Source organism: Triplophysa dalaica, chromosome 1 (genome assembly GCF_015846415.1).
Source record: "Triplophysa dalaica isolate WHDGS20190420 chromosome 1, ASM1584641v1, whole genome shotgun sequence".
In the NCBI taxonomy this organism is placed as follows: Eukaryota; Metazoa; Chordata; class Actinopteri; order Cypriniformes; family Nemacheilidae; genus Triplophysa; species Triplophysa dalaica.
The window spans coordinates 5,913,438-5,926,887 of NC_079542.1; the positions used below are offsets into that span (position 1 = coordinate 5,913,438).

General features: G+C 41.1%; 1 protein-coding gene across 2 annotated transcripts in view; it reads left to right on the forward strand.

Moving 5' to 3' along the window:
- Positions 1–1,770: 1,770 nt before the first annotated feature.
- The window catches only part of zfhx3b (zinc finger homeobox 3b), a 142,719-nt gene continuing 131,039 nt past the window's right edge, over positions 1,771–13,450 (forward strand). For both annotated transcript variants that reach the window (XM_056770081.1, XM_056770233.1), the window contains exon 1: positions 1,771–2,138. The gene's annotated coding sequence lies outside the window, so the exon portion shown is untranslated. The remainder of the gene's footprint in view (positions 2,139–13,450) is intronic.

Below are 13,450 nucleotides of genomic sequence, written 5' to 3' on the forward strand. Positions count from 1 at the left end.
ATACTACAGTTGTTACTATTGATCAAACGTCACCTCTTTGAACGCACGCGCTTGAAAGTTACACTACTTATCGAGAATTATTTAAAAAACACACAGCATGTAAGGCATAGCATGATTGTTACTAAAGGAACGATTTACACATTTTTTTTAATTGTAATTAAATAAACAGCACCTCCATTAATTTTTTTTGATTGCATAAAGATAATAACATCATAACGAGCTTATATGATAGTGTTCATTATATATAGCAACGAAATTACAAGACAACAGTGAGTAACACAGTGTTCATTAAAGGTAAGAACTTCTGGTTTTACATCGCACCCTCTTACTCTCTCTTCTCCTATTGTGTGTGTGTGTGTGTGTGTGTGTGAGAGAGAGAGAGAGAGAGGGGGGGGGGAGGCACAGAAAGAATTTCTTATAATAAGATTTTTCATATACCAATTTTTTTTTTTCAAATCTATATTTTGGAGTTTAAAAGAGTCTAAAGATAATACTAGAAACACAATTTTTCTCTGTTCATATTTCTGCTCTCATAAAAGCGACTACAGCGCAAACTAAAGCCTCCATACAGTGTGTTCGAGTCTACCAGAAAAATCTCACATGAATATTATCAATTTGTCTAGCTAAAAAGAAAAAAGAGATTGCGTTTGGACTATTAAGTTATTTGCAGTTTTCTCCTCTCTTGCATGCACTTATCTCAATATCTGACACAATGGGACAGTAAGCATAAACACATGCAATGTTCAGGTGTTTTAATGCGACGAAAAGGTCAGCTATTATTTATTATAACGATTCAGAATGGATTTACACAAATAACATGCGTCGTGTTGCTAACCTGCTATTTTAAAATCTCGACAAAAGACAGGCAGTTTAAATTGATCACATAAAATCCAAACACTTACTACAACACACACACACGATCCTATATAGTAAGCATGCATGCTGAAAACACTTTATTTAAGTATAAATATTTTTCCAGTCATTTTGCGTAAGTTTAGCCAACATACGTCCAGAGTCTCAGCATTGCAAGCGACAGCAGATTTTATATCTACATGTTTATGATTTGTCAATACGTATAGGCTACTTTACTCTTTCCGTTTACTCCGTGTAGTTAATCCTTATAATTAGCTTTTTATTAATGCTATTTTCGGCATGTTAGTTTTTTTCCGTATAGAAAAGTTTACCGTGCATACACTCTAAAAAAAATCGTTATGCCTTTAAAACATTCATAATGATATAGAGTTCTGTATTAGTACAGTAAAGTCTTTCGTTTATTAAGTTCGACAATCCTAAAATAATCCAAAAATATAAATATAAAAATTCTGCTATACACGATCATTTTAATAGATGAAATCAAATGATTTAGTATGGCGAACTTGCTTGTTTTGCTAGTGCTCTCAACTTTCCTCCGACAACGCTGTTTTCGAGGTTAAAATGTGTGTTGATTTCATTTCATAAAGACACTCGGTTGGATAAACATACTTAAAAGCGCGTATTTCTAAATGCGAAAGCAGCGCCCGAATAACACAAGCCGTGCGGCAGGGGCTGCGCGCTCCTACGCTATTAACTTCCAGTGTCTTCTTTCTCATCAAACTCTTACTTTGCGCTGTACTTAATTCCATATTTTCAATTCCCGATCACTACTTTCCTCTTTTTCCTTCTCCATCCATCTATCCATCCCTCCCTCCCTCCTCTATCTCCCTCCTCCCTCTCTCTCTCCTCGGCTCTCTGCTGAATCTTATTGATCCAGAAGGTGGCTAATTAGCCCTTCCCGTCGTGCCTGTGTAATGAAGCACATGCGCACTGAATTAATCACAGCCATTTTTTGCAGGAAACTAATTAGCAGGAATAAAGATCCAAAGAGTTTTTTTCTTTTCAATCATCAGATCTCACTTTCGCCTCTTCCTCTCTCCCTCCAACACGAGACTCATCGCCTGCTTTGCATCCAAATTATTTTTATATTGCCTTTACAACTAATACTCCGGTTTTTTTTGTACACTCCGCAACAACAATGATCTTTCTTTTACCCTCATCCTAAACGCAAACTGACCAAAGGGGACTGCCTTGATGGGATCTTTAGCCAAAGCGTCTCAATACTGGATTAAAACGCGAGGATCTCAAAGCGGCAGCGAAACATTGTAAGTTGTAACTTTGCTTTCTCTTTCTGCCTCTTTCTTAACGTTGCGTTTTCTCTTTAGTTTCAATAACGCACCGAAGCGATTGCTTTCGGGATTTCGGCGTACACCGACGCCGGTTTTGCCTATTCTCCTAGTATGAAGAGAACAAGCTATTGCAAGTTATTTTCATGCAAGTTGCCTTTATTTCTTGCCTTTTACGAGTGTCGTTACCTGTGTTTACATCTGGCTTCGTCCCCGCTCTTCTCGTGGAAGAATAGAAAAGGGCAAGACAGCGATTCCTTTTCCAAACAGTTGGATTTAAAACGCACTTCTGCATTTTCGCGTATTCACCTTTGTCACAAAAAAGCACGAATAGTGTCAAGAAAGAGGTTTGGTAACGAGGTGTCGACGTAGAAGGGTGGTAGCACGGGGCGCTGGGAGAGTAGCGGGAGCTCGGCGTGATCGCTGCCGGGAGAGAGGCGTCTCAGTCCAGCCCTCGAGTCCGTCCAGGTCCGCCGATCGGAGAGGTTCGCTCGCGTTCCCGTTTTGCACGGAAACGATCGCGTGTCTCGTACTTCTCTTTCCTCCCTGATTTAGCGAACATCTCGGGAGAAGAAAATCCTGATTATCGCTCTGGTCTTTACTTTACTTGTCCTTTCTAGTGTGGATGTCTCTCCGCCCTTTGCTTTGCATTTCAGTCCCTCTACTTTTTTCGCTCCTGTCACTTTCGGCTTCTTTTCTCGCTTTATTTCTCATCCCGAGCGTTGTTAAAGTTGCTCTTTGCTGCTTCTCGGTCGGAGTCACATGCGAATCGATGGGGCATGTGTGTGTGAGAGAGAGTGTGTGTGAGGGTTCGGGGGAGTGTGTCTGGTGTGAAGCCGAAGCTCCGGGTCTCATGAGCGGATCAGAGAGCGCTGAGATCCGCGGCACGACCACGGCGAATGATTTAGATCGAGGAACGGACAGATGTAAAGCACTGTTGCAATTTAACGCGAAGTAGTGGAATTAAATATGAACAGAATACACAACGAAGACTACAAAATGAAAATAAAAGCATTTTTTAACATTAACGTGCCTTCTCTTGTTAGTTTTGAGCAAAAACGCCAATAAAAAGTGTCTTCGGATTGTAAACAATACTAGCGACTCTTCGTCGCATTGCTTAAACTATTAAGAAATCGCCTAGAAAAAATCTACACATTTTGATGAAGCAAAAACTTAATGAACAGCACAGGTGTAGCAAGGATTAAAAATGTCAGACAGGGACCTAAAACTGTCGTGAACGAAGAGGAATAGACACAGAGAGTCCCTCGAAGATATACAGGCAAATGTGAATCCATACAGTGATACAATGTAGCCCACAGTGAGATACAAAGATACAAAAAGAGAGAAGACGCGATGGAAGGACAGACAGACAGAGCTAGAGCTGACTGAGTGTTTGCGAGCTGCTGCATGGATGTGCAGGGTTGGGAAGAAAGAGAGGGGGAGGTTGAGGGACTTGGGGTCAGACGGCAAGAAACAAGGGAGCAGGGGTCACCGAGTGAGTGGAAGAAAGATAAAAAAGAAAGAAAGGGAAAACTCAACATTAGCCATCAAGGGAAGAGTGGGGAATAGTGGGGTGGGTGTGTGGTGTGTTGTGGGGTCACGCAAACAATAATACGATGAGATGGTTGAGGTCAGCGGGATTCCAAAATACACCTTAAGTTTGAAGAGCAAAATGAGAATGTGTTCGATTTTGCATCGGGGCAAAGAAAAGTCATTAGTTGGTGGGATTTCTTTTTTTAGGGAGAGAAAGGAAGGTATGCACGCAAAGGGGGTTAGTGGGGATAGAAAGGGTAAAATAGCCACAGGCCGTATTGAAGGAATCGGAGAACAGGTCAGGAAAACACAAATCCTGAGACCTTTTTATACTTCACGACGTGTCCTAACAAGAGAGACCAGAAGCTGACGCAGTGACGCACGCTTGTTTAGGTTGAGATTCAGTGGTGTCTGAGAAGCTTGGATTTGTGTGTTTTGCTGCGAAATATTTTTTTTATGTGGAACGGTCGTGCAGTTTAGTGAAATTTGTGTTTATTTGCATGTGTGTGAGGGGAAAGTTGGCAGGCAGAGCGAACCATTGTGTGTTTTCCTTAATATATTTCAATCTTTTTGAACGCTTTCGTAGGGGGCAATGGCGGGCAACCCAGCTCTTCCTTTTTTCCGCGTTTCCTTCCATGTTTCTCGAAGGGAGGGAGGTAGGAGAAGGACAGATATGTCAGGGCTTTAATGTATCTCGGCTCCCGAGTAGAGGGGTGGCAATAATTACAAGTGTCACACGAAAAGGATATATAGTATAATTCAGGTGCTGTGCATGGGCTGTCTTTCACTCTCTCTCTTTCTCTCTCCAACACTTGCTCTCCCCTATCCTTTCTCTCTCTGTTCTGGCTTTCCCCATCGCAAAACAAAGACAGCAGGCAAGGTCTTTGCCATCTCACTCGCTCTTCAGAAACTCATGGATAGGCTATTCAGAGCTAATCCTTTGCGGACAATGATTTTGATGGCAGTTAGCTGATTTCTAGGAAGTCATATTGTTGCAATATTTGTTGTCTGGCGGTGCCTTTGTGTTTCACCTGAGCATGAAACAATTAAATATGTGGTGTTTGGTAATTATTATCAGTTTTCAAAATATGTCATGTTGTTCTTATAAGGTCTGAAAAAGCATGGTTTTCTGCGATCGTCTGCTCCGTTATAGAAAATGTCTGGCTTACTTTTGCGGTAATGTTATGTTTCTGAATTTGTCCAGCCTACAGAAAGATGGCATAGGCACTGTAGACTGTTTTTTAACCTGATCTGAAATTTGTGTTTTTTTAGAATTACCAAGCTTTTGTTTCTCTAATATATACAGAATTAATCATTTAAATCCTATTTCTGTCAGACCATCATATTATTGTATTTTATCGTTGTCCTATACCATTGTTTTTATTACTTATCACCTCAGAGAATTGTTTAGGTTTTCCTTAACTAAATAAATATTTCCTATATTTCTATTATATGCACCTTTGACTTGATTAATATAAAAATATTACAATAATTATATTTAATAGGTTTAATTTATTATAATAACCATTCTGTTCTTGTCATTATTGCTGTCTTTAAAAGGGTTATTCTCTAAATTAGATTTTCTGCTGTTGGTTAGGGAATCTGCTGGTTCAGCAAAAGATGTGCTATTTGGCTGCACATTTTACTACAGATAAGCTTAATATGGTGGTTTTATATCACACCTTCTTGCTCTCATAAAAACGGAGTACGTAAAGTGTACTTGTCCTGCTCGTGTGGTGCATGAATAGAGATGCCGATATGATAAACACTTGCTGAGTGGTGTGTGTATAGATGCCACTGTGGAGATATAGGGCAGGTGGAGACTACAGTATGTGTTTCTCTTATCCCCTCCCTCTCTCTATCTCTCTCTCTCCGGGGGCTGGCACCCCCAGGGAAAGCCTTAGTGATGTCCTCAGTGGTAGAGGGCCCTCTTTAGGTCAACATTGTTGACAGGCCATGCAATATATCTATATATTTATATTTAGTCAAATATGCAGAAATAAAATTTAAATGGATCAATAAATAAAAGTTTCTTTATAATAGTATTTTTTTTATGAGCACAAAAAACCTAGTATAAGTATACTCATTTATATATTTTTGTTTTCTATGTTTATACACAAAACGAACTAAATTTGTGTATTTGTGATAATCAATGTAATATTGTAAATGACCAAACATGATCGCATAATTTTAAAACCTTGCAATTAAAACTATTAAAAATAACATTGTGTACAGGTTTTGGATATAAAGAATATAGTGTTTGGGTTTAGTAATTTGTTCATTGTGAAGGTGAAGTGTGTGTGTGTGTGTCTTTAGAGAGAGAGAGAGAGAGAGAGGAGTCGATCTCTGTCACGAGTTTTCCATTAATTCAGCCATGCTGAGGAGGCACAGCACAGAGAAGGCCCAGCCACCTCCATTTGCTGTAGGGCTTGAATTGTGTGTGTAAATTAGGTTAGCAGGAGCACTGGGTCTGATTACACATGATGGTTTTGAATATGCAAGCCTGTGCAGTCAGGACCAGTTCTTCCAGTTGTCCCATAATGAGAGGTAGGACAAAGGCATACGTGTCAGTGCTATCATTAATCCACGGGCTGGGGGCAGGCAGAGCGTGGGTGGAGAGGATGGAGTGTGTGTGTGTGTGTAGGGGTTTGATGATAGTTAGGTACGCTGTACCTGTGTAAACTCAGCCTTTACCGCAAGCCCGGCTCAAGCCACGGTTTCACCTTTCAGGCGGTTATGTGGAGTGTCTGTGCACTTTTCCTTTCTACTTTTTTCCCCGTGTCCTGCTGTTCTTTTATTTGTTCTCAGTTGGCACGAATGACTGTGCTGTTTCACAATATGTTATCTTGTTATCTCTAAATCATTGTGCTGGAGATTTATGATATAGAAGGTGTGTGTACGGCATGATCGTGTTTTGTCATGGGCAGAATTTTGTATGAATATTTTTTACCTTTATTTCCAACGTGATATTTATTTTCGTGCGGTTGTCAGGATTACCAATGTTGTGCGTGGTGTATATAGCCTATAACAGCTGGATTTAAATATCAGATGGGCGAACTACTTCGTGTTTTTATTTGAGCTTAAAGAGGAATAAAAAACGAATTGAAAATAGTACATATAAACTAGGAATCCTCACCTGATCTGATGAATCCTGAGCTGTTTGGGTCAGACCTGAAAGACACGCGTGCGTGTGGAATGGGAACAGACAGGAATTCCTCTTTTATTGCAAGAAGCTGCTTTTGCACATTTTCCGTCTGTCAGGGAATATTTCGAGAGACGCGTAGCCCTCAGCATTTGTCATTCGGCGCTCAAGTCAAATGTCAAAAATACAATGGTTGTATTTCACAATCATGTGAGACAGAGTGAATATTCTGGCTAATTTGTGGAAAAATAGACGAGTCAAACTTAGTGTGTGTGTGTGTGTGTATACCCAGACAAAACTGTTGAGATAGCAAATAAAGAAATGAGTAATGATATTACTGTAAAAAAAATTGGAGTGTTAGCTGTTAGGCTTCATGCAGCGGTAGGCCACGGCACAACATGCGTGTATATGTGTGTGTAGGTATGTGTGATGGTTTTTCTATCACAGCACCAGGGTGTACTCCTGCAGTTAAGATGGATAACAGCAGCGTGACGCAGACGGTCATTGGAGATCGTTTCTCCGTGGCTAGTCGCGACTGGCATCTCTGGAGCTGTTCGGCAGGGACACGGACCTGCTCCCTCCTCCTTTTCGCTGCACCCCGGAGCCCAGCGTCCGGCCCTCCGCGCTGTCGCTTATCATCACAAAGGGGCAGAATGCATAAAACATGGAGGACACACGGATACTGGGAGCCCAGGTCGCCATTCACTCTACCCGTGACTTTGACACGATCCCTGCCTTCTCGCTGTTTTCACGCTGTCATTTTCTTCCACGCGTACATTTTATCCTAAGTGAATTGAGGTGCATGTGTGAGCAGGTGTCGTTTTCAAATGAAAAGTCCTCTGCCGTGCGTGAGGCAGAAAATATTCTAGTATGAGCAAAAACGTTATATAAATAAAAATGATATAGATAAAAATAGAATGAAATGGATAGCCAAGTTCGACTCGTTTTTTATATTAGCGTGGGTTGCATTTTAATTCATTAATTCTCAACTGAACTGTAATTTTGTATTTAAAGTAATGTCAGATGTCACAATTAGCTCAGTTCTTTCTGATATGACAAAACATTTTTAATGGTTTAATGAGGTGAATACAAACATGATTTGTAGATGTTAAACAAGCTGTCTGGGAGAACAGATGTGCGGTGGAGTTGATCCTGAGAGTGTCTGCAGATGTCATTTTTCTGGCACATTTCGTGTTTACCGCGCCATGTTATGCAGCCAGTGTTAGCCTCGCCTAGATTAGCAGAATGAAATGAAAACAAACCTGGATGGAGTATGTTTGTGTGTGTCGGTCAAAGTATGATGCTGTGTCGTGCCCTCAGATGCAGTATATCGGCTATTTTGGAATAATATATTTGCATGCATTTTCCGCATTACATTGCAATCCGATTTTGTATTTAAATGCGAGAATTAATTGTAGTAAAATTTTTCCAGACCCCTTGAAAAATGTATATATTTTTTCTTGCATATTTCTTTTTTGTGCGTGTTTCTTAACACTGGTGCTATATGGAGGTGTTGATAGATTTTTATTAAATGTGCACCGCGTTATTTCTGTGTGATAGATCAGAGAGTTTGCTCGCATCGTTTGCAGCGAAGCGGCGTGCTGCATGGGCTGTCAGAAACGCGGGCTGTTTCTGTGCGTGTGAGTGAGTGATCGACAGCACGCGTGCGTGTGTGTTTAGCGCGTGAGGGCTGCAGGAATGCTGAGTGGGAACCGGGTGAAGCCCGACAGGGCGATGGCACTTCCTTTCTGTGTACGGCACAGCTTATCCTCCTCGGGATTAAAGACAGCAGAAAAGAAAAGAGATGGCAGGAGCCCCCCTCTCCTCCGCTCGCCCTCCTCTCTCCCTTTTTCCGTGTTTGGAAAAGGGGGGGGAAAAATCTCAAACAAAAAGCGTGATTCATTTGCAAATGTGCAGCAGCCCATACGGGTCCCCCATGGTGCACCGGGAGAGGAGGAGCGGGGAGAGAGCGAGGATGAGAGAAAATAAAGGTATAGTAGAGTCGTTCGATTCTGTCTTTGTGGCGTTGAGGCCTAGCGACACCTCAGGCCAGCCGGGCTCTTGAATCTATTAGTTTGGTCTGAAACAGAACAGCTATTTGAAACCGTACGAGTGTGTGTGTAGATGTCTCTTAGCAAATGCTTGTGGTTTCATTATGGTGTGTGTGTTTAGCAGCGAAGAGGTTAAGAGGCAGAGATAGACCCCTTTGTCTCGGTGGCCCTCTTTGTCATTGTTGTGCTGGAATTGAGCTGGCTGCACCTCACTTGACCACAGCAAAGCAATAAAATGGCCCCTAAGTGCTACAGGCCCTCTAACAGTACTTTCTCCTCTGGGCTTTCACCTCAAACACACACATGTGTAGCTTAAAAAAATGGCATGCGTGTTGCGGGTCCCTTGGGCATTTGAGTTGTATTATTTTTGCCTACATTTGTTCCTCTGGTTTTAGAGCTTTTTTGGAATTATTATTTTAATTCTCTTAGTAATTTTAATACCAGCTAGGTTGTACCAAAATGCATTCATATGATATGAGTCTTATTTATATTTTAATTCATCAATTGTTTATATCAGTTAGGACTTTGGAATATATAATTGCATACCGTGCCGATTCTAAATTGTCTTATGAAAGCATTTAATCAAATTTAAAATTATCTTGTTAATTGAATTTGCTAATTTAATGTGTTTCTTTCTTTAAGTATACAGCTTAGATCATTCTGTATTGTCTATTCATGTCATCTGACATGTTTTGTATAAACATAATTAAAGGTGATACTCTGTTTGTGCGTGCGTGTGTTTGTCAAGGCCACTGTCTGGAAGGGTATGTAGACTGATTGCTTCCTCATTTGATGGCAGCCATTTTGGTTCAATATCAGATATTTCTATGGGGATATAAACTAGCTTCTGCTTTACTTCACATAGTTAATAATTGACACAACCACAGTCTCATACATCAGTTATTTGTTTACATTTTTTAATATTCTCAGTGTACTTCATGAAAACGTAACGGTCTTAAATGTCTTTGCATACTTTTATATCACTTAATGGGCTGTTTAAGTATTTTGTTATTATAGTCATTTATGAACAACCTGTATTTAAAAATAAATTACAGTAGTACATTCATATTTTCAATGTGTCTGAAAAAGTTGCGTTGTTTTCATTGTTAATGATTATTATTTACTTGACAGAATTCTTTTCCTCCTAGACGTTATAATTAAATGTTGGGCGGAAAAAAAAAACAGTATTTTCCTGTCGCCTTCCTATCACATAGGTATTTAATGAGACACGAGAAGAGCCACGTGATTGGTGTATTGGCACGGAGAGTCCTGTGAGAGGTCAGCTCATTGGCTGAAGTGTTTAATTGGTATTGTTGGACACCCATGCACCCCTCTTGGGTGTAACTTGTTTTTGCCAGGTGTACTGCGCTCTCTATTAAGTGTTACGTGTAGGACCACAATTAAATCAGGACTGACTGATATGGCACTATCGCTGGTGTCTGGTTGTTTGCACACACGCTTAACACAGCCTCTATGCGGCTCAACCATTGTTTTGTTCCTTTTGTTAGGTGTGCAAGATTTAAAACCGTTCACCTTGAACAAAAATTGTTAGAATGAAATTAAAGTTATTCCGTGCACACACAGAGGATGGCAGGGAAAAGTATTTCCTGCGAAAGGGTAGGCTGTTGTATTTACGCTGTGACCTTAGGTTGTTATATATTCAAGCCGTAATCCCCCTTTTTTAATTTAGGGTCTGTTACCCCATTTGCAGGACGACTGGCCAACGGGGCGAGCAGGCCACTGGGGATCGCTCAGGGCCAGACAGCCACAATAGATTGGTGACCCCAAAGTCTTGACGTCAGACCCGCTGTCTGGCATTTGATGTCATTCTGTCATGTGTCAGCCAGAGTCTGACCTTTGCATCATGCAGTAACTATTATAACCACTGCTAACATTTTTAAATATATATATTTTTAATTTGGATTTTTAATTGAGTTGTGTCAAGCTCTCTAGATTTCAGTCTATTGCTTTCAAGCACACACCTTCAAACCTATTTGTAAAACAAATAATCCTCTTTATGTGCTATTTGTATCGAACCCAAACGTGCTAAAAAAATGCCTGGGCGTTGTTGTTTTTTTACGCCGTGCATGTGTAGTCACCTTATCCGTCAGCTGTTTCACACTTCATTTGACAAGTATGTTATTTTTGTTCATTCTTAAAGCTGGCTAAACATCCGGACTTTGTAAATAAGTGAGAGAACAAGACACAGGAGCGTAGCTGGGGTCAGACGGAGGTGAAAGAAAGGCTGGGTGCTCACATGAAACATTTATAGATCAGTTACTTTACTGTTTTGTACCTTTTCTGTCGTCCTTTGAGACACGTTTGTAACTGTACACATACCCAAGATAAACTCCGCCTTCCTCTAGCTGTAGTTTAAGCTGTTTAGCTAGCTGTCGGGCCAGTGCTAGTCTTGTGGTTTCTGGGAATACACATGGAAAGCTAATTTGTTCAGTGCTGCGTAAATATTAATGTCTCAACCTGGTAATGACTGACATGTTGTCAGGGAGTATTAAGCTCGTGTGACAGGGCGTCAGTATTTGTCTGCCGTCCAAATCACGTATATGGTTGATCGTAAAATATCAGTTTGGTGAGATTGTGATGGCAGATACCACGTGTGAAAAAGATTTCATTAGTGTCTCGATTGCTTCTTTTTGATAAGATTAACTAGAGAGTGAATGGAGTCTTCTGCCTCTGATAATTCTGACCTAAAATCTCTTTAATTTCAACAATGTTGGACTGTGCTATTGTTAAGTTATGCTTACTATAGTAAAAATACAGGGATTTTATTGAGATATCAGCAATCACGCAAAGCTTGTACTTTTCTGAAAAAATGCACACAGGAATTGATAGGAGGATTAAATATTTTATCTCAAGTATCCAATTCCTTGACTTTCGATTACAAATTGGAATTGATTTTCGATTCCCAACCTTAACCATACATCTCAGCACTGTGCAGAATGTCAGGAATATTCATGTTTGTCGTTTTTTTATTTCTAGCAAAGAAAAGGAACCTTTTAATTCCTAAATCATGGCTGTCAACTCCATAAAATTTCTGAGTTACAGAAAAGTACCTCTGAATAAAGTCCAGATTCACATGAACGCTGCTTTAATTCAATAAACCGCTTATCTGCAGGTGTGTGTTGTACAGCATTCTGTGGCCTACCGTGAAGGTACCTCCTGTCACTGACACGCATTGTGTTTACAGTGGATGGGACAGAGGGGTGGAGGGCGCACAGACACTCGTTTCATCACTTCCTTCCTAGCTCCGTTTTTATGAATTGATCTGTCATAACAACTGCCAGAGCTGTAGAGGAAACTGAAAGGGAGGGGGGGGGGCGTTCATGGAAAGGAAAGAATTGTTGCATGTTATAGAGAAAAAGAACAATAGCATCCATCCCAAGGCTAGATTATGTGATCACAGAGCTGTCCAAGGGAAGAGGTTGTGCGTTATTTTTATTTTCAAGCTCCATCTGTGGGGGCAAAGTGCTTGGAGTTCGTACTGCCACGATGTGAGCAGGCCAAAAGAAAAGTCTTCTCACACGTTAAAACTTCCTGTGCACTGTGCATGTTTTTGTCAGGGCTCTTTTCGTAGGGTCGAAACGTGACATAAGCTGGGAAACAGGAAGCCTGCCTGACATCTTTCGCAATCTTCTTCGAAACAGGAACTGAGAGCGGGCCCAGCAGTGGCCCCTTGCTGCTAGCAGATGGATGCCAACCTGTTGAAGGCAACTGGCACGGGGGAGGAGATCTGCAGAGGGGGCTTGTATCAGCCGGGGGCCCCCGGGACCCCTTCTCTCCTGGAGGGACCGGAGGTGTGCTTGTGATGGCGTGCTTAGCACTTGCCAGCGAAAGCATTTATATGCAAATGCTAAACAAGCATTGGTGAGACTAATTACGGCCAATCCTATTGAACGTGTGCCAACCTAGAGAGAGGAAGGGAGTTCCTACAAGCTGGGGTGGTCTTGCCCTGCTTGTTTACTCATTGTCTTTCTTTATTAGCCCCTCATTGACACTCCTCCTCGGTGGGAAGGGGGCGATGTTTGCAGTGTGATCTCCTTTTTACGTTGAGCTGGCTCCAATGGGTTTAAGTAGATGTCAGTTTGAGTTGCACAGTTCAGCTGTTGATTTCCTTTACCCTGCCAGAAAAAAATGATCGTATTTGTAACTTGCTAGCTAGTTTATTAATCTTCCATGGTTGCCAGATTGGGGCCAGATCCACCTGCTGGTAGTCCTTTGCATTTCTATTGATTGATGCTTCGTATTTGCATTAAGCTAAGCTCTTCTCAGCTTTGTTGCATTGCTAACAATGTGCAGGTGCGTTGGTCATATTCCAGCAGTTTTATAACTGCACTGTCATGATAAATGCAGCTCCTATTTAATGCTGGATTTTTCTGCAGGAGCGAGAGAGAGAAGCACGTGCCCTCATACAAAGGATGCTCTAACTAATTACTTGGGGTGCTCAAAATGCATTTAGGTCAGCTGTTTTAATCGCATGCAAATTTATGAGCCGAAGAGAGGGGAAATATTAAAGTTTTGGAGTCGGTGGCTCCCATTAACTGTGGACA